General features: G+C 51.1%; 1 long non-coding RNA gene across 4 annotated transcripts in view; it reads left to right on the forward strand.

Moving 5' to 3' along the window:
* The first annotated feature begins 1,902 nt into the window (after positions 1-1,902).
* LOC101700587 (uncharacterized) overlaps positions 1,903-17,570 on the forward strand; it is a 57,046-nt gene continuing 41,378 nt past the window's right edge. Inside the window, exons 1-2 of one of the 4 annotated variants that reach the window (XR_015446517.1) lie at positions 1,903-3,646; positions 13,581-13,632. This is a non-coding gene — a long non-coding RNA (uncharacterized LOC101700587). Of the gene's footprint in view, positions 3,647-11,828; positions 12,114-13,580; positions 13,633-17,570 lie in introns of those variants that run through there. The other 3 variants (XR_015446515.1, XR_015446516.1, XR_015446514.1) reach the window with 3 other exon arrangements.

Below are 17,570 nucleotides of genomic sequence, written 5' to 3' on the forward strand. Positions count from 1 at the left end.
CTTGCCACCTGTGACAGGCCCTGCAGGCAGGACCCAGGATGGCAGAGCCACCAGGCCCAGTTCCTTCACCCAGACTCATCTTTCAGGTGAGCCACTGCTCCTGTCCACGCCCCAAGCCTCAGTTTTCTTGCTTGTCAAACAGGATTAGTAAAACCCATGCATTCTGTCTAGCAGGTTGTTAGGGGAATGGCACAAACAGCAACAAAGAGATACCTTGAAAATGTTAAGTGTTCAATTGCCTTATTCAGGTATGTGCCATCATGCCTTTCTCATTAGCTTGATGTTCATGTTAAAGCATTTGTTCATTCATTCAAGCAGAGGCTTCTGTCAGGCATAGGCTAGGTGCTGGAGGAATAAAGCGCGGGAATAATGGAAGGCTGAGCTCATCTAGCCCAAGTGAGGAAGCAAAGCTCAGGACAATTGAGCCTCCAGGAGCTGAGGCAGCAGGGGACCCCAATGTGCCACACCCTGCCCCACCTCAGTGTCTTCTTTGTTCTTCTCCATCCATACGAATTCTACCATCACTCAAGCCTCCTCCAGACCCATTTTCCCCAATTAACCATCTTTTATTTCAGACTCACGGAGCCCTTATTAAATCTGCAATACTCATCTTAGCACCCACTCTCCCATGCTTTTATGAGGCTGTGTGTCATGCCCCCCTCCCCACCCGCCCCCTCCTGTCTCAGGTTCCAGGCTGGACATGCAGGAGGGGTCAGGGAGGGCCTGGTGGCCGACGACTACTGACGGATTTAGCCGACCAGGGAAGGCGGCAGGGCAGCTATGATCTCATCTTCCGCTTTGGTGCACAAGGTCCGAATTCGGCTTTATGGGATTTTTCTGGGGTGTCAGCTGTGCTATTTGGGGTGCAGCCGGTGGGAAGGGCTTGCCGGAGGGTGGATGTGTCTGCTGCCTTCCCAGCCCCCAGCAGGGTTCTTGGAAGGTCCTGGCCCACTTTTGAGACTTGGTAGCATGCGTCAGGCAAAAAAATACTCAGAGATTCTGTGAATATGGGTCATAAGGAGAAAGTGACAGAAGACCAAGGCTAAAGTTCCCAGGGCGAGCCACAGAGGACCTGGGAAGGAAGGGCTGGGTCCCCATGCTTGGGGACAAACTCTCACATGAGGTCATGGTAGCGGTGACAGGACAGCAATCCCAATGTGGCATTCCCCAGAGATGACTCAACTGTATGGCTGTCTGTGGTCCGTGCCTCAGTTTCCTCATCTGTAAAAAGGGATACTTGGGCTCCATTGGAGGCCACAGATTAGTCTCCAGTGTTTTTGTTCTGAATGTGAATTGTCTCTGGGTTTTAAAATGAGAATGTTTTACATTTAAAAACGGTACTTTCTAACTCATCTTTAAAAATTATAATGTCTAGAAATCCCTGGCCTCCATGGCATTGGCCTGAGTCAGTCACACCAAGTCCTGCTTACTCCACCCAGACACAGCCTGTGGGCCCCCTGCAGGCAGCTGGGTTTGTCCCTCGCCCTTGCTGGACCACTGACCTCTCAGGGCACCAGCTTGATGCCACTCAGCTGGCAGCGGGAAGGGGTATGTGGATCGGGAGTGGCATCCAAGTCCTGGGGCCTACCTGTTGCTGCGCTGACCTGCTGGTTGACCCTGGGTGAGCCTCCCGCCCCTTCATTTTCCTCAGCTATTAATTGTCCTTGTCTTTTAAAAGACAAGAGTTGGTAGAAACCATCAATCAGACCCTTTCAAGTTCTCACATTCTATGACTCTATGAAAATGTCATTTGCCAGAATTAAACGCAACTGTGATTTAAATGTTGTGGAATTTGGCTGCCCCAGTCTCTTAGAGAAACCATTTCAGGGTGTGAAGAGAGAGGGAGAAAAGGAGAAAGAGAAGAGGGAAGAGAGGGAGGGAGGAAGCCCTGGGGGAGGGTCGTGGGGGTCTGAGCTGGGGACATCAAACCCTCGTACCCTCGTGGCTCAGGTGAACCCTCGAGGGCTGCTGGAAGTGGTGAAGGAGGCAGCCAGCGTCCGGGAATCCCTCTAGCCCCACCTTCCAGAGGCTGGAGGCTGGGTTGCAGCAGGGACAGACCAGGCATTCATGGGAGGGCAGGCACAGCCACATTCCTGGGCTGCTGGCTGCGTATGGGTCCCCACTTCTAAATCCGGGTGGCCAAGGGCGAGTGCCAGGTCAGGTCACTCAACAGGAGGGCCGCTCTGGGTGTTGGTACCCTTCTGAGGCCTCTCTGGCTCTCCTGACTTTTTTATTTTAATGTTTGCCTCACTGGGGCCTGCATCCAGGCCCTCCTCACTGAACTACAGCCCTCTTTTGAAATTTTGAGACGAGGTCACACTAAGTTGCTAAATTATCCAGGTTGGGCTTGAGCTCACCATCCTCCTTCCTCAGCCTCCCTCAGTGCAGGGAGTATAGTCTCGGATCACCACGGGCCAGTGATGACTGTTTATTTGGACTTCAGTTTCCTCATTTGTCAAATAAGCTTCAAACAAACAAACGTAAGGTGATAAGAGTGAGTGAGACAGGAGTGAAGATTCTATTAGGCAGTAAGGACAGTGGCCCCAAAGTGGAGTCTGCTGAGTCACAACCCTCCAGGGATCTTACAAAACATCTGCCAGGTGTCCTTCGGCTGGCAGGGACCTCCCCAGAGCATGATCAGGCAGGCCACTGGCTCAAGGGCACACAGGCCCTGCATGGGCCCTTCTAGGGTCCTATGTGGTCTCCTACAGGGTAGAGATCATATTGCTTACACAGCAGCCGAGTTCCCTTACACACCCCTTAAAGGCCCCAAAACAAAGAGCCCTCATGGGCACCCTACTTGGGATCCCCTCCCAGCTAGCAGGAGCTTTACTTCTTTGTCTTTACTTTCTTGGCTTTATATCTTTTACCTTCTTGCCTTTACATCTTTTAAATAAATTTGCCTGGATCTTGCATCCACTGTCCTTGGTTTCGCTCTGCGTCACCGTGGGCCATGACCCCAGTGTTGTGGTAACAATAAAGCTCTTCTCTCTGACTCTGAGGAGGAAGACATTAGAGGACAGAAGCCAGGCTCTGGGAGAGGGATGAGCATCCTGCTGGCTCTCTGGCGGGGTTTCTTGGTAGGGTGCCCCATTTTCTCTGGGACACTCTCACTTGGCCAGTACCATCAAGGACCCCAGTGATCCAGCCCAAGCAGACAGGAGCCTCCCAGTGAACTCTGCAATTGGAGGAGGGCCCAAACACAGCCCTGACAAAGGCCAAGCCACCTACAAGGTCACACAGGCCCCAGTGTCTGCTCTGTGACCCGCTTCACATGATAGGCATCTTCCCTGCAGAGAGACACCTTGGGGAGACAGAAGGCCCCACTCAGCAGCTGGGCACCTCCAGGGTCTCTGCAGACTGGGGACAGAGCCTGCTTCTGCACTTGGCCCTGGGCAAGCTGTCCCTAGAGCCATAGAAGAGGTTTGCAGACAGGTGGAGACATAACATAGATGCATCTGAATCTGCAGGTGGTACTATGACGGCCCGGAGGACCGGATGTAGAGGGATGGATTTGAATGACCACCTTGTCCTGGATAGTCTGGGCCCAGTGGCCAACGGCTCCATTTCTCTGAGCCTCAGCTTCTTTGCCTGTGAAATGGGAGAACACCTGGCCAGCCTCCCTCACAGCACAGTCCCGAGGCAGGTAGGAAAAATGCCTTTCAGGCTTGAGGGGAGGTAAGCAGATGAGCAAGTGTGGGGTGGGGCGGCCTTGGGGAGAGACTCTACCTGAGGGAGGGCTGCCGCACCCCAAGAGACTGCCTGGGGAAGGAAGAGCTAGATCTGGAGCCATGGTGGTTGGAGCTAGGATGCTGAGGAGAAGCCACGTGGCCCCTTGCATGCCATTGTCCCCTTGTGGGGCTTTCACTGCCTCTGCAAAGTGGAGATAGCTATTCAGACCTCCAGTAGTTTGAAGATTAAAATGAAAAGAGAAACCTATGTAAAACATCTGGTGCTGAGCCTGGGGCTTAATGTGTTGCCTAAGGGTGGCACCTGGGGTTTCCTACAACTCTGCAAATTGACTTCCTCCTTTGGCCCTCTGGGCAGCCCCGGCGTGAGCCTGGCGTCTCCCTGCAGGGAGGATGTGAGGTCCTTCTGGGCAAAAGTGGGAATGCCTTCGATGTTGTGCCCCTTCTGGGACTGGCACTTTGTGCTGCCACCTTGACTGCTTGCTCAGTAGGTCTCTCTGTCCTGATCACCGGCACCGGACACCCACATCCCTGACTTCACCCAGGCCTCTGACTACTGGGCTGGACTTAGCCAGGATTCGGAGTAACAGGGACCCAAGTGCCTGAGGACCACAGCCTCAAAGGCTCAGGGGAGGCCTGAGGGGCTGTACGAGACCAGACCAACACTCTTGGAGGTGGCCCTTGTCCTCCCTCTCCTGACCCCGCCCTGCAGGTGGAAATGAGCACACACTCCTGGAGTCTCTCCCAAGTCAACCCTGAGGAGACCACTTGGCTTCCTGTGAGCTCCATACCACCTAACCACCAAGGGCAGAGGTACATCCTACACTCACTGCCTCTATCGAAAACCCAACTCTGAGACCATCCAGTTCTGTGACCCTAGGTAGCTGTGACATCTTTCTGCATCTCTTATTCTTCATGTCTAACAGCTCTGTGTCCCATCATCTCCATGCAAACTAATTGAATAGCACAGTTTCTGGCATATCCTACGAGCTCAGTAGATACCCATCATTCTTTTGTTCCATCCCTCTGGAAATATCTAGCTTAGATTTCTATCCAAATCTTCCCCACTCCACCCTTGCAATCCCCCGGTGCTTCTGGAAAGGCCTGATTCTCCCGTGAACTATATCACTCCTTAAACTTGACTTTGAAATGTCCAAGGAGTGACCTGAAGAAGAAAGGAGGGATGAAGACTTGAGGGGAAGAATCAACCAAGACAGAGAAGGGGTGAGGAGCTTGTCCTTCCCTCCCCTTTCCTCAGGACAGAAAAGTGGCCTGCTTGGGTAGAGAAAGACCACATCCCAAATTCCTTCTTCTGAATCACCTTTTTCTCTCTGCAAATGAATGAATGAAGAGTGAACAAATGGTGAACTGAGAATATCCCCTGACCAGAAATGGACATGTGCGAGAGATTGGATCTGGGTCTCCTGTCCTTAGACAAGGGCCCAAGATCCTGAGATCAGGATGGCCATTGGCCCCAAGGCCACCATCCCACCCCCCTTCCTGCCTCAACCCTTGGTGCCTAGAGCCTCCCATTCATGTGCACCCCCCCTCCTCAGTTGCAGCCACCTGGTGGGAAGGCAGAGAGACAAGGTGGCCCAGCTTGCAGCAGATTGGGAAGGGTTTACCCTGGGTGTGTGGAGCAGGGAAAAGCCGATTCATCCACTTATGCATATTTTAATTATTAATCGATATCCTAGTGACTCGCAAGGAAACTGGAGCAACTTACAACGTGCAACCTAGAGACAATAAACCTGAAAATAGAATAGCTAAAAGTAAGGTCTTGGTATTAAGAAGGAAGGGCAAAGGGGAGGGGTCAATAATGGCCCCAGGAGGAAGGGCCTCAGGGCTGGCAGAAAAGTGTGATACTCTCTGGAAAATAATTAATGACTGAGTGATAGTGGTTAGAATTGAATGGCATCATTACATAGTAGTCGATGTTTATCAAGTGCTTGCTTTATGCCAGGCATTGTTCTAAGCACTTTATATTTTTTAAATGAATTTTTGTTTTGGAGCAAGTTTAGATCTACAGAAAAATTGCAAAAATAGTATAGAGTCCCCTAAATTGTCCCCCAGGTCCCCCTGCTGTTTATCATCTTAGGTGATCAAGGTACTTCTGTCCCCATTTAAAAGTTAATATTACTGTACCATGATTAAACCACAACTTAATTTGGATTTCATTAATGTTCCTGTCCTGTTTCAGGATACAATCCAAGAGACCTCATTAAGTTTAGATGCTTTTTACTTTCTTTTCCCTTCCTTCCTCACTCCTTCTTCCTCCTTTCTTTTTCTACATTTAATCATCCCAGTAAAGAGGAGCTGGAGCACCAGAGGGCATTTTCTTATGCTCAAGGCCACTGCCAGTGCAGAGCCCCCCCAGTTTGCAGGCCTGGGTCTCCTCCACCCTGTCTAGCTCCAGTACTCATTGGTGAAGAGCTGCTTCTTGCCTGTAGGAAATATGCTTTGGAATTGAAAAAAGAATCAGAAGGCAGACTGTGTTAGCAGATGTCCAGCCAAAGGAGAGCGCTCCCTCTGCCTCCAACCTCCTTCGACAGACCACAGTTTTCAACCTGCTGGAAAACTGTCATCTATAGATAAAGAAAAAGAAGACAATTGGGATTTTCTTTTCAAGCCTCCCAGGCAGCCACTTCACAGTGGATGACACACATCACAGGGAGTCCAGTCAGACAGATAGAAAGGGCCTTGGGGTGGTCCCAGAGCTGGTGTCCATCCAAATCCACACTTAAATACAGTTTGGAAATCTTTCCTTCTCGTTAACAGGCCTCAGCGATGTTTTTTCCTCTTAGAAGTAGAATGGTTTTCTGACATTACTATGCCTCATTCTAGAATATTTACCCTTAGCCTCTCTTTTCAATCCCCATATTCTGAGAATCCTCCTGATCCCCATCAGTGGGGGAATTTTGTCCTTTCCAAAGCACTTTTCTACTGAAGGTCACAGTGGGTGTCACCATGCTCCTGGGGGGAGATGGAAGCAGGCCTGTTGATCCCACTTCCATGGGTTGGGCCTGGAGATGTCAGGGATGTCAAGTACCCCGGCGCATCAAGGTCAGGATTTCTGACTCCAATGCATGTGTTCAAAAGAGTCGTGCTGAGCTGTGTCCCCAGCGGGTCTCTTCAGAAGGACAAGGGTGAGGCTGAGCCCCAGGTGACACTGGTGAGGCCAGCGCATGGAAGTGCAGAGCGTGAAGGGCCAGATGGCCCCTCCAGGGTTTCCCATGTTCCTCCCCTCCACACTCCATCACTTATCAGCTTGCTGAGTCAGAGGGCTGGGCTTCTGGATCGATGCATCATTATTTGCCAGGGTGATTCTGAAAGCGTTGTACTCTGCTGAGCAAAACCATCTCTTCACGGGCCATTTCTCTTAATTGATGGGTAGCACTCCTCATCCTATGCAAAATGAAGAAGGCGGTCATCTTTACCGTCTGCTCACCACCCCTTTGGCCCTCTATGCCCACCCAGCATCCTCACCATGACCTGGCTCCCCCAGCTCCTGGCACCTAGTATGGTTGCCACCGTCCCTCTACATCTCCAGGAAGATGTAGAAAAAGATGAAGTTCACAGCACTGAACATGGAGCCTGCAGGAGACCACGTGCAGGACTCCAGGGAACAGTGACAGCAACTCCAACGCCCGCGATGCTGGACCATGCAAAATGCAGGCACAATTCTGTGAGGCCCCAGCTCTTTATATGCTGCCTCCTATTCCACCCCAACCCGTGCTGATGGTCAGATCCTCCTCCTTTCCAGCATCCCACTCCTCTCACTGAAGCCTTGTCCACCTGAGAGCCCAGTCCTGTAGTCTGTGCCTGAACTCCCCCAAGAGACTCCTATCTTCGTCACCTCTTTATCCTTTTTCACGGCACCCCAGGAGACCTGGCCAAGTTCTCTCCCTCTTGCAGATCTGCTTTTCTGGGTCATCAAGTCTATTTTTTGTTAACCATTCCCAAAGTGGTTTTTCATTCAAACATGTTTTACCTTTTTTTTTTGGTACCAGGGATCGAACTTGGGACCTTGCACTTGTGAGACAGATGGCGGCACCACTGAGCTAAATCCCCGGCCCTCAAACATGTTTTTAGTTAATTTGCAGTTCTTCCATTTCTCATCCGTTTCCCTTTTTATGTCAGCTTGCTATTTCATTTTGGGGATGAAATACACACCCTGTCCTCAAGACTTTCTGCTCCTTTTTCTAACCAATCGTGCCTTCTCTCCTATTGAGCTCATGGAGGCGGTGGGCAGATGTTCTCCTGTCTGCAGCTGGGTAAAGTTAGCATGAGGTCTCCCAGGTCAGCCCCTTGTTCCTAGTTTGCCAGTGCTGTGCTGGTTTTGGATTCCTGACTGCCACCTGGGTAAGGAGGCTCTGGGAATACAACGAATCCACTGCAGGCTTGGAGAGCAAGATCCAGGACAGAGGCAGGAGCCCAGGAAAAGTGGGCTGCTGAGGGCAGAGAACTGGAAATTAGACGAGCTTGAATGGGCTCCGGCCAGGATACACTGGAAGCTGACCCAGGGCTCCTGTGTCTGCCCCAGTGCAGCAGCTGAGGGTCTGGGCACAGGCCATATCCTCCCTGCTGACCTGGGCTGGGGGACAGGGATCTGGTTTGGGGGCTTCTGCAATGACTCTGGAACCTGTCTCCCACCAGAAGTCTCAGCCTTTTGGTTGGGGGTGGAGTGAGGTTACAAATCCTGTCTCCTCTCCAAGGTCTTTTGTATAAATGTTTGAGAGCTTAGTTGAATTTACAACATGGACCTTGTTATAGTGAAGCAGGAAACTGTGAGGACCCCGGGCAGACCACTCTTAACACACAGATAGGAGGCTTTTTTTAATGCCAGCAGCTCAGCAAGTGACTCCTATCAGTTTTGAGAGCCCCAAATAGAAGTTTGTGCTTCTTTATATTCCTCTTTTTACATTTACGAAGCTTAATTCCATTGGAGTTTCCTTAGGAATATAACAAGTGGGCCAGGGATTTAGCTCAGTGGTTTCGCCACCTACTGTGCAAGCACAAGGACCCGAGTTCAATCCCCGGTACCCCCCCAAAAAGGAATATAGCAAGCAGGATTCACACAAAGCAGAGCAGCAGAATGGGGGACAGCAAAGAGTTCTGCCAGGACTTTCTGAGTGTGTTATGCTCCTTTGGTGAAGATTACAGAAGTTGTTATGACTACCTGGGTACATTCTACAAAGAGCACAATAACCTAGTTAACCTATAGTTGCCTAATAGCTCAGTTAACCAATTCCATACAGAGGGGTGGTCTCCTCAGTATTTCTTCTTACGATGTAAGGATGATATCTAGACATATTTAGAAAACTTTACTGCCATGCTCGCTGGATCCTCCTTCATTCTTGACCTTATAGTGGAGTGGCCACAGCACAAGGGCAGGGAAAGACGCAAACATGCAGCTTTTGAATTGCAAAATCCTTTCGAAACCCACGGCAGAGAAGAGTTTGAGAGTCTCAAAGTCTTGCCTTTGGGGCGTCCAGATCTGAGCATGCAGACCTCAGGAGGACTGGTGTACAGTTTATTAAACTGTTTTTTCCCCTACTTACACAGATTAATGACTCCCTGAGCAAAGGAGTAAAAAGTCCTCCAAAAGAAACAGAGTGACAGATGCTGGCAGGAGTCTCTGGGAATGGCCCTTCCCACACACTCCACACCCTGAACCTTGACATTAAGGGGATGACAGCATGTCCAATAGTTTGGGGGACCCACAAGCAGGGCTGATGAGCACCCCACTCCCCGAGAGCAGCTGAGAGGCAGGAAGCTCCACTGAGAAATCCCTGTACTCAGCAGGAGGGACCACTGGCCAGGTGTGGCTACCTGAGGGGCCAGGCCATGTCACAAGCCCTCATGGCTCTGGAATTTTGTGGGGAGCAGCAGGAGGTTTGGGGGGTGCATCTGATGGCCCGGAGGTCCTCTGGCCTGGGGCGGTGTGGTGTGACAGCAGATGCAAACTGAACCAAGGGCCAGGGAGCCAGAAGGAGAACACTTACCTGTCCACCAGAAGTAGCTGCCACCGAAGACAGATGACGATGCCAGTGTGGCAGGTGCCTTTGAGAACCAAGCATGCTGTCCTGGATGCCTTGAGGTGACATTTCCCCACCCGAAAAGGGACAGCCTCTGGGAGAAGCAGAAGGGGAAATCCTGAATAGAACAAAACGGAAGTGCTGCCAAATGCAGAATGGATGATGGGGGAGAAATTGGCTTTTTCTTTTAAAAAGAAATTTGAAACATAGTAGTAAAAACAACAGTTTTAAGCACCTACCCCTTCAATTACTGGCAAACACTGACTTGACTTTCCTTACATCCAATGTTCAGGCGATAATGGCCTGATGGCCATTACTTCCTGTAAAATGGGGCTGGCACAGGTGGTGGCATCGGTCGTGCTGCTGGGTTCTGCCCCAAGACCACCAGTACCTGAGTGTTCCCGAGCCATCTTGTCTTGTCCCCAGCCAGCTACCCGGGTTGGAGCACAGGGGAGCCCTGTTTCTGGCCAGGATGCTCAGAAACCCAGGATAAGAGGATGCTGGCGAGAGTCCTCTGAAAGCCCTGATCTCTGCCTGTGACAATGTGGCCTTGGTCCTGCGTCCCCTCTGTAAAAGGAGGCCACCTCTGCTGTTCGGCTAACAGTGGCCGCAGCTCTCTGCACCTGGCAGTCACCATGCCTGGGTGTTGTCCCTGGAGTGTCTTATTTAGTCTTAACCACGGCCTGCAGGGAGGTGCACCTAGCTCCAGTCTACGGATGTGGAAACAATCACACAGAAAGGATTTGATAAGGGCCAGACACCTAATTAAAGGAATCCGAGACTCTGTAGAGTGTAACACATGCCATTTGTTAATTATAAACAGCAAAGAGAGAAAAGGAACTGCCAGTTATAACTTCAAGGCATCACTGATTATAAGTCACAGACCAATTTCAGAGATGTAAAAATGCACAAAAAGGTGGGGCTTAGACCCAGTGGCCTATGGAATTGAGCAGGTAGAGTGAGGTGTAACCCTAGGCCTGAGGGTCCCAAAGCTCAAGTGCTTTGTGTCAGGCCACGGTGCCACCCAGGCACCTGGTACATGCCAATGTGGAAGCCAGAAACACATGACACGCTGTGTAGAAAAAGAAACCATGGTGAGCAGGAACCACCACCAGCGCCCAGGGAACAGATCCCTCGTGGACTCTTGCAAAAGAATCCTCGCTAGGCAAACTTGCAGTGACTTCTGGAGTGGAGGCAGTTCCGTCACAACACGGAAAACTGACGCCTTGCCCGTGGTGTCATGTGCCAGCTCAGCCAAGAACTACAGGGCCTGCCTGACCCAGATCCAATTCAACCCTGGAGAAGAAATTCCAAAACCACTGTTGCAACTAGTTGGAGATCGATGGGCCTTACAGTTGGTAAATGGACCCGAACACGTCCAGAAGGCTGCCTGCTTCCTGGTGGTTCCGCCTGTCTGAGATTGGAGGCTCTGGCACCTGCAGATCTCTGGCCCCCTCTCTGGAGTAGAGCAGGACCTGGCGTCCCTGAGGCTGCAGCCCTGACCGATAGAGTGTCACAGACCTGCCCCATCTGATAACATCCACAGACCCTGGTGTTTGCCACTGCTGTGAGACTCTCTCCCTAAATCATACCTGCCCCTCACAGGGAGCCTGAGTCCCCAGCTTTAGATGCAGTGATCTAATCTGTAGTCACCTCTCATGGGGTGCTGACAATGTGTTCACCACCTCCACATCTGCCTTATCTTTCTCTGGCTCCCTCCCTTCCTCTACTGCCTTCTCCTTGGATGGCCATCTGATGGGAGTTAGAAGCACATTACTGGCGACTGCACACCAAGCAGCATTTGTCCTAGCACTTCAGGAACTTGGTTTCGTCACTCTGCTCAATGTTATCCCAAGTAAGTGTTCTCATCTCCATTTTAAAGATGATCAGCCTGAAGATCAGAGAGGCCAGTAACACATCCGAAGCCACACAGCCAAGTCTGTGTACTGTGTCTGGAACAGCACACGGGAAAGCAGGAGCACACAGTGCTTCCTAGGTGGCAGAAGGGAAAGTATCATAAGAAGATAATGCTACAAAGTTCTCTGGAAACCAATTGCTATTTAATTTTATTCATCTGAGTGCCTGATATTAAGCCCTGCATGGACCTACAGGGAAAATGATTTCCAGGCAACCCAAGCTGTAACACACACACACACACACACACACACACACACACACACACACCCTCCTTTAACGACCCGCCTGCAATTGATATACTGCTAAGTAGCATTGCTTGTACTGGGGAGATTCTATTTCCACACTAGCAGCAAATATGACCTTTGTGTCAGCTGCCAGCTGCTTATAATTCTGACAGATGCAAGCACATTTCTGGGAAGCTGTAGCCACTCAGGACCTTGCAGATCAACAAGCAGTGCGGGCGGCTTTGGTAAGATTGATTGGCCCTCGAGAATCCCATTTACAGCCCTTTATGGAGCCTCGGTTTACCACGGCCTGGGCACTAATGACTTCAACAGCTCCGATCTAAATCTGTCAGCCAGGGCTGGTGGTGATATTAAAGAACTCTCTATTTATACGAAGCAGCAATTAGAGGAATGCTCGCCAATGGGCCACCGCTTCCAAGTAAATCCCCGGCCTTCCAAATGGTGTCATGCTTGTGGTTATTTTAATCCGCTTGGAATTTCAAGGATATTAATGTGACAGGCCATCGTGGAGGATTAGCCAGGTTTATTTCTGCTGACATTTCAGAGAGCACACTCAGGTTCCTGAGACGTGCCCGCATGCCTGCCCTGCCAGTCGCTGGAGGAGGCGGTGAAAGGAGAAGCAGCTGTAGAAGAGGCGAGGCCTGTCCCCCCAAGCTCCACCTCCCTGCCCCCTCCTGCTGTCCCGTGTCACCTCACATCCTGCCTTCTTCTCTTGGGGTTCACTTCTGCCCCTTTTTCTTCTTGGCTGTTCAGAAAACCTGCCCATGGGGTTGCCAGACAAAACCGAGCTTACCTGCTTTGTCATGAATTTCAGATACAAAGGAAGATCTTTTTCCAGTGTAAGCCTATCCCATGCAATTTGGGGTACGCTTACACTGAAAACAAGACAATTTTATTGTTTACCTGAAATTCACATTTGCTGAGCATCCTGTCTTTTGGGGTGGGGGTGGGGCATCAGGAAGGGCAGGTAAAATGGAGATGCTGGGTGAAGAAATGAGCCCCAAGACACACAGCATATAGGTGGGGTGGGCAGGGCTGCAAACTGAGCTCAGAAAACCAAAACCCTAGAAATCTTGAGAATTCTCAGTGTATGAGCTTATGGGAGACTGGGGGCATAAGAATTAGATTTCAAACTCCGTCCCCAAGACCATTCTGCTGAGTCCTGGGGCCATGCGCAAGTGTCTTCTGTTGTCTGCAAAGTATGAGAGATCCCTGCAGCCAGGAATTCTGTGTCACCCCACCATGGCTGGAGGGGGGGGCTGTGGGGGGGAGGGGCCAAGCGGGGGACCCAGATGGACACTTGCATTGCTGTACCCATTTCTCCTTCTGTAAATATCTCTTTCTGTAAATGTTTTTGGCAGTAAAAATAATTCTGAATGATTAGGGGCAGGGGCAGGTTAGGCAGGGGACAGGCCACAGCAAGGTTCCCGAAGGTCAGGAGGGCTGGGTGCTGGGTTGGGGGCTCAGGGACCCTGGGACTCAGCACAGACTCAGGGCCATCAGCTGCACTGTGGCCTGTCTATGCGCCCACAGGACTCAGACAGGCTGGGACAGATGGACCCTGCAGGGTCAGGAGTAGGGCATGGGAAGGGTTGCGGTGGGGATGCCCAGTCCCTGCTGCGTGCCTGGCACCACGTAGGCACTTAGCTGGTCACCACAGCAACCCTATGCAACCATTGTCTTTCTTGCAGAGCTGAGCTAACCAACTCTCAAGGAGACAAAGATGCCCTCTCAGGTCTCAGGGTGAGTAATTCTTGGCGCCTGCTTTGAACTTGGCTTTGCCGGAGTGTGGCTTCAACCTCAGTTTACCCCTCCCTATTGTCCTGTGCTCCAGCGTACAGAAGTGTGTCCAGCCTTTCTGTACAGTGCTCTCTCTGGCCACCAGTCATTGACACATTCAGCTCTGGCTTCCACGCTGCCTTCTCTGAGCAGCCCTCCAGGATGCCCAGACTGGCCAACAGCACTTTCCCCTGCCTTTCGGGGCAGCATCATGCTGGACTCAGCTCTTCCAGAGGTCAATGTCTTTCCCTTTGCTGTGTCCCCAGATGTAACACTGTGCTTGGCATGCAGCAGGGACTCTCCCTGCATCTGTCCACATATCCAACTCCATGTTCTTCCGTGGACTTGGCCCTGAGCAGCCTGGCAGCCCATGAGGAAGAGCATGTGGGGAGGGTCCCAGCCACCTCTGTGAAGAGCCAGACCTTCCGGAGGGAGATGCTCTGCCATCTGTGACCTGGCCTGAGGCTGGGGCACTTGCACGCTGGGAACCCCCACGGCCTGTCTGCCCAAGTGCAAATGCAATCCATAGCATTGGTAGCTATTTCAAGACTCTCTAGACAATTCCTCCTGGAAGAGTTGATCACAGCAAGAGCCAGGAGTGTCCTAGCGTCTGGACCAGGCATCAGGCCAGACGAGGTTTGCTGGGGCTCAGCTCCCACCTGAGACATCTGCTCCTAGCGGCTTCCCCTTGTCCATGGATAGCACCTGTTCATGGACAGCACAGGCAGAGGCCTGGGCATGGTGGATTTGGGTGATCCCAGTGGGAACCTGTGCTCCTGAGGGTTGTAGGTGGCATGGAGAAGGTGCTGGATGGATGGTAACTGGAAGGCTTGCAGAGAGGGGAGGAGGTGGGGCTGAGCTGCTGGAGAGGCGGGACTGGGGGCCACTGGAGCAGAGCCCTGGGAAGGATGCTAGGGCATGGAACCAGGCTGATACAGAGTGGGGCCGGGGTGCAGAGGGTCTCTGGTTGCTTGTAGGAAATTGTTTTTCATTTCTAGGAGTTTTGTGGGGACAAAGGGCAGGGAATTGGGGAGCAGAGCTGAGGCCCTGTCCCGCACAGGCCTAGAAGTGAGTCCTTATCCACCTACCTTTTTAGCACAGGACAGAGGAAATTCACCCAGGGGCCGGAAGCCAGGTCCCTGCTCCCCTGCCTCGGTGCAATGGCAGGGCAGCCTGTAAGTGCTGACCCAGACACCAGACAAGCAAATGTTCCGGAGGACAGGGAGCCCTCTCCTCTCCAGGACCTCATCACCGGGTTTCATTGCATTCCCCAATCTGGGTATTTTTAGCCTTCTCATGAGAAAGTCCCCTTGCCCCTCTATGTTTTGGAAAGGCTTCCAATCAGAAAAAGGTGTGGTTGTTCTCCCTTCTCCCCTCTCAGCCTTTGCAAAGGGTACAATGGCAAGTTCACCATAGAGAGGACACAGTGTCCAATATGGGGCTGGTGCAGGGAGCACGGGAGCCACAAGCCTGGGTTGGTCCCGTCCAAGTTTGAGAGAGTTGGCCCCTCACGGAGGCCACCAGGCTTTGGTGAGTCTTATCTGCAGCCTCCCTACCTGTCCCAGGCAGTGTTCGCAGCAGGATGCCACCACAGTCTGGGAGACTGCTAAGGGATGGACCCAACAACAGGCCCAAGGGTCCCTGGCTTCACTCTGAAATTCTTCAGCTTGAGAACATCCTCACTAGAGCCAGACTGGAACTGGAACACGGATCTTAAGTAACACTTAGCTCATGAGTGGAACCAGACAGCCTGGAATGCTATTGGTTCCATGTGCAGAATCTGGCTTTTAGATCAATACAAAATTCCATTCAGAGAATTTCTTCTGGGTGGAAAGATGGGCCCAATGTTTGAGTGACTGAAGTCCGGTAGGCCAGTGAGGTGTGCAGGTGTCGATTACGGCAGAGATGACTGCTACTGCAAGGACAGAAAAGCCAGCCAGAGCACATAACACAGGAGGGGAGGGACACAGGTAGTTGGGTTGAACTCCAGGGTAGGGCTGGGTAGGTCTGTGTTCTAATCCTGGCACAAAGCCAGAAAAGCAAGACATTACTATGTCCATCCCGCAGCTTCCTCAAAGAAAGAAAGAAAGAAAGAAAGAAAGAAAGAAAGAAAGAAAGAAAGAAAGAGCGAGCACTGAAGCAAACAAGAAAGAGAAATTAAGAAGAAAGGAAAAGTCCTCAAACTGTTTGAACTGCTATAACAAAATGCTGTAAAGGGGATAACTTAAAAACAATAGAAATTTATTCTTCACAGTTCTGGAAGTTAGATGTTGAAGGTCAAGGTGTCTGGCAAGGGCCCACTTCTGACTTGTAGGTGGAGCCTTCGTGCTATGGCCTCCATGGTGGATGGGTGAGGGTCCCATGGAGCTGCTTTTACAAGGGTACTAATCCCCTTTATAGGGGCCCCACCCACATGACCTAATCACCTCCCAAAGGCCCCCACATCCTAATACCGACACTGAGACCAAGAAAGGATGGAAGAAAGGAAGGAAGGAAGGAAGGGAGGGAAGGAGGGAAGAAGGAACAAAGGAAGATAAATGCACCATTCTTCAATAGCCCATGTTCTATTTAAAGCTCCATCAATGCTTCCTGGAAGGGTGTGTGTTGTGTATGCAATGACACTCATGGTCAGCTGTTGTCAATTTGTGCTGCTTCCATTTATCCAGCTTCATACATGAAATGTCCCTGATCTAAGGAGCCCAGAGGGGCATCTCCATTTGATGGCTTCCATCTAGCCTTCTGTCAAATACAGGTCATGAAATAATCTCTCTTCCTCAATAGAAAGGAAGGAAAGAACAGGGAGCTTGGTTCTACAGCCATGCATCAACCCCAGTGTCAACAGCAACCAGCTGCGTGGACTCCCCCCCCTCCCCGCCCCCGCACAGCTGTTGAACTGTGGCTGATATTCCTTAACCTCCCTGGTCTCAGTTTTCCCAGCTGTAGAATAGCTCTGCACTGAGATCCACACCCAGACTGAGAGGGCAACATTAATGGTGTGCAGAGCATTGTCCTGTGTGTTTGCCCAGAGCATGGCTTCCTGGGTGGGCAGGGGCAGAGAGGTAGGTACATTCTGGGGTGGGGTGGGGAGGTGATCGGAACCAACTTGGCTGGCTCTGGGTTCTGGTTTCTGGGCTCACTGATGAAGAGTCTGGACCAGTGGTAGTGAACCTTTCAATAACAAACAGCTAGCTACACCACATGTGCCATAGGTTCCCCATCACTGGTATGGACTGTAGACTCCATCAAGCAGGAGAGGGTGTGGAGCTCCATTTCAACCATAATGACCACTGTGGGCAAGCTGCCTAATCTCTCTGAGCCTCAGTTTCCCCTTCTATAAAGTGCCACTAAATATCTGCACATCCTCAAGCTCTTAGAATGTGGCCAGGCATGCAGTAGGCACCCAGTGACCAGTCTCTGCCACTATAATTTCATCAGGCCCCAGCGTGGCTCTGAATCACGTGTAACCAGAAATTCAAAGTCCAAATAGGAGGAAGGAAGCCTGAGTCCCCTGCTTGTTTTAGATTTGGTTACAAGTGACTCATGAAGCACATGACATGGTCCCTTGGCGCAGTTTAGGGAACACGGTGAAATTTTAAATGAAGTTTGGCTAAAGACAGAGTGATTAATGGCTCACGCAGGTCTTCCTTTCTTTCCTCCTTGAAAGCCACAGAAACCCAGCCAACTAGATTAAATTAGCATTATGTGGCATTGACACTCAAAGCTGTTCCCATTAAATGCACTCATTAGCTAGCAAAAGTTTGATAAAACCTCTTTTGATAGCTACTCATTTCTTGCCCCCTCCCTGCTTTCCCAATCAAAAGGCGCCCCCAAGTTTCTGGGCAGTCATCAACGACCTCCCCAAGTTTTCCCCCAAACTATTGCTTACAAGGCTGGAGCTTCTG

Source organism: Heterocephalus glaber, unplaced genomic scaffold, assembly GCF_053883595.1.
Source record: "Heterocephalus glaber isolate CG9 unplaced genomic scaffold, H.glaber_assembly_v1.0 deba00001689, whole genome shotgun sequence".
NCBI classification, from domain to species: domain Eukaryota; kingdom Metazoa; phylum Chordata; class Mammalia; order Rodentia; family Bathyergidae; genus Heterocephalus; species Heterocephalus glaber.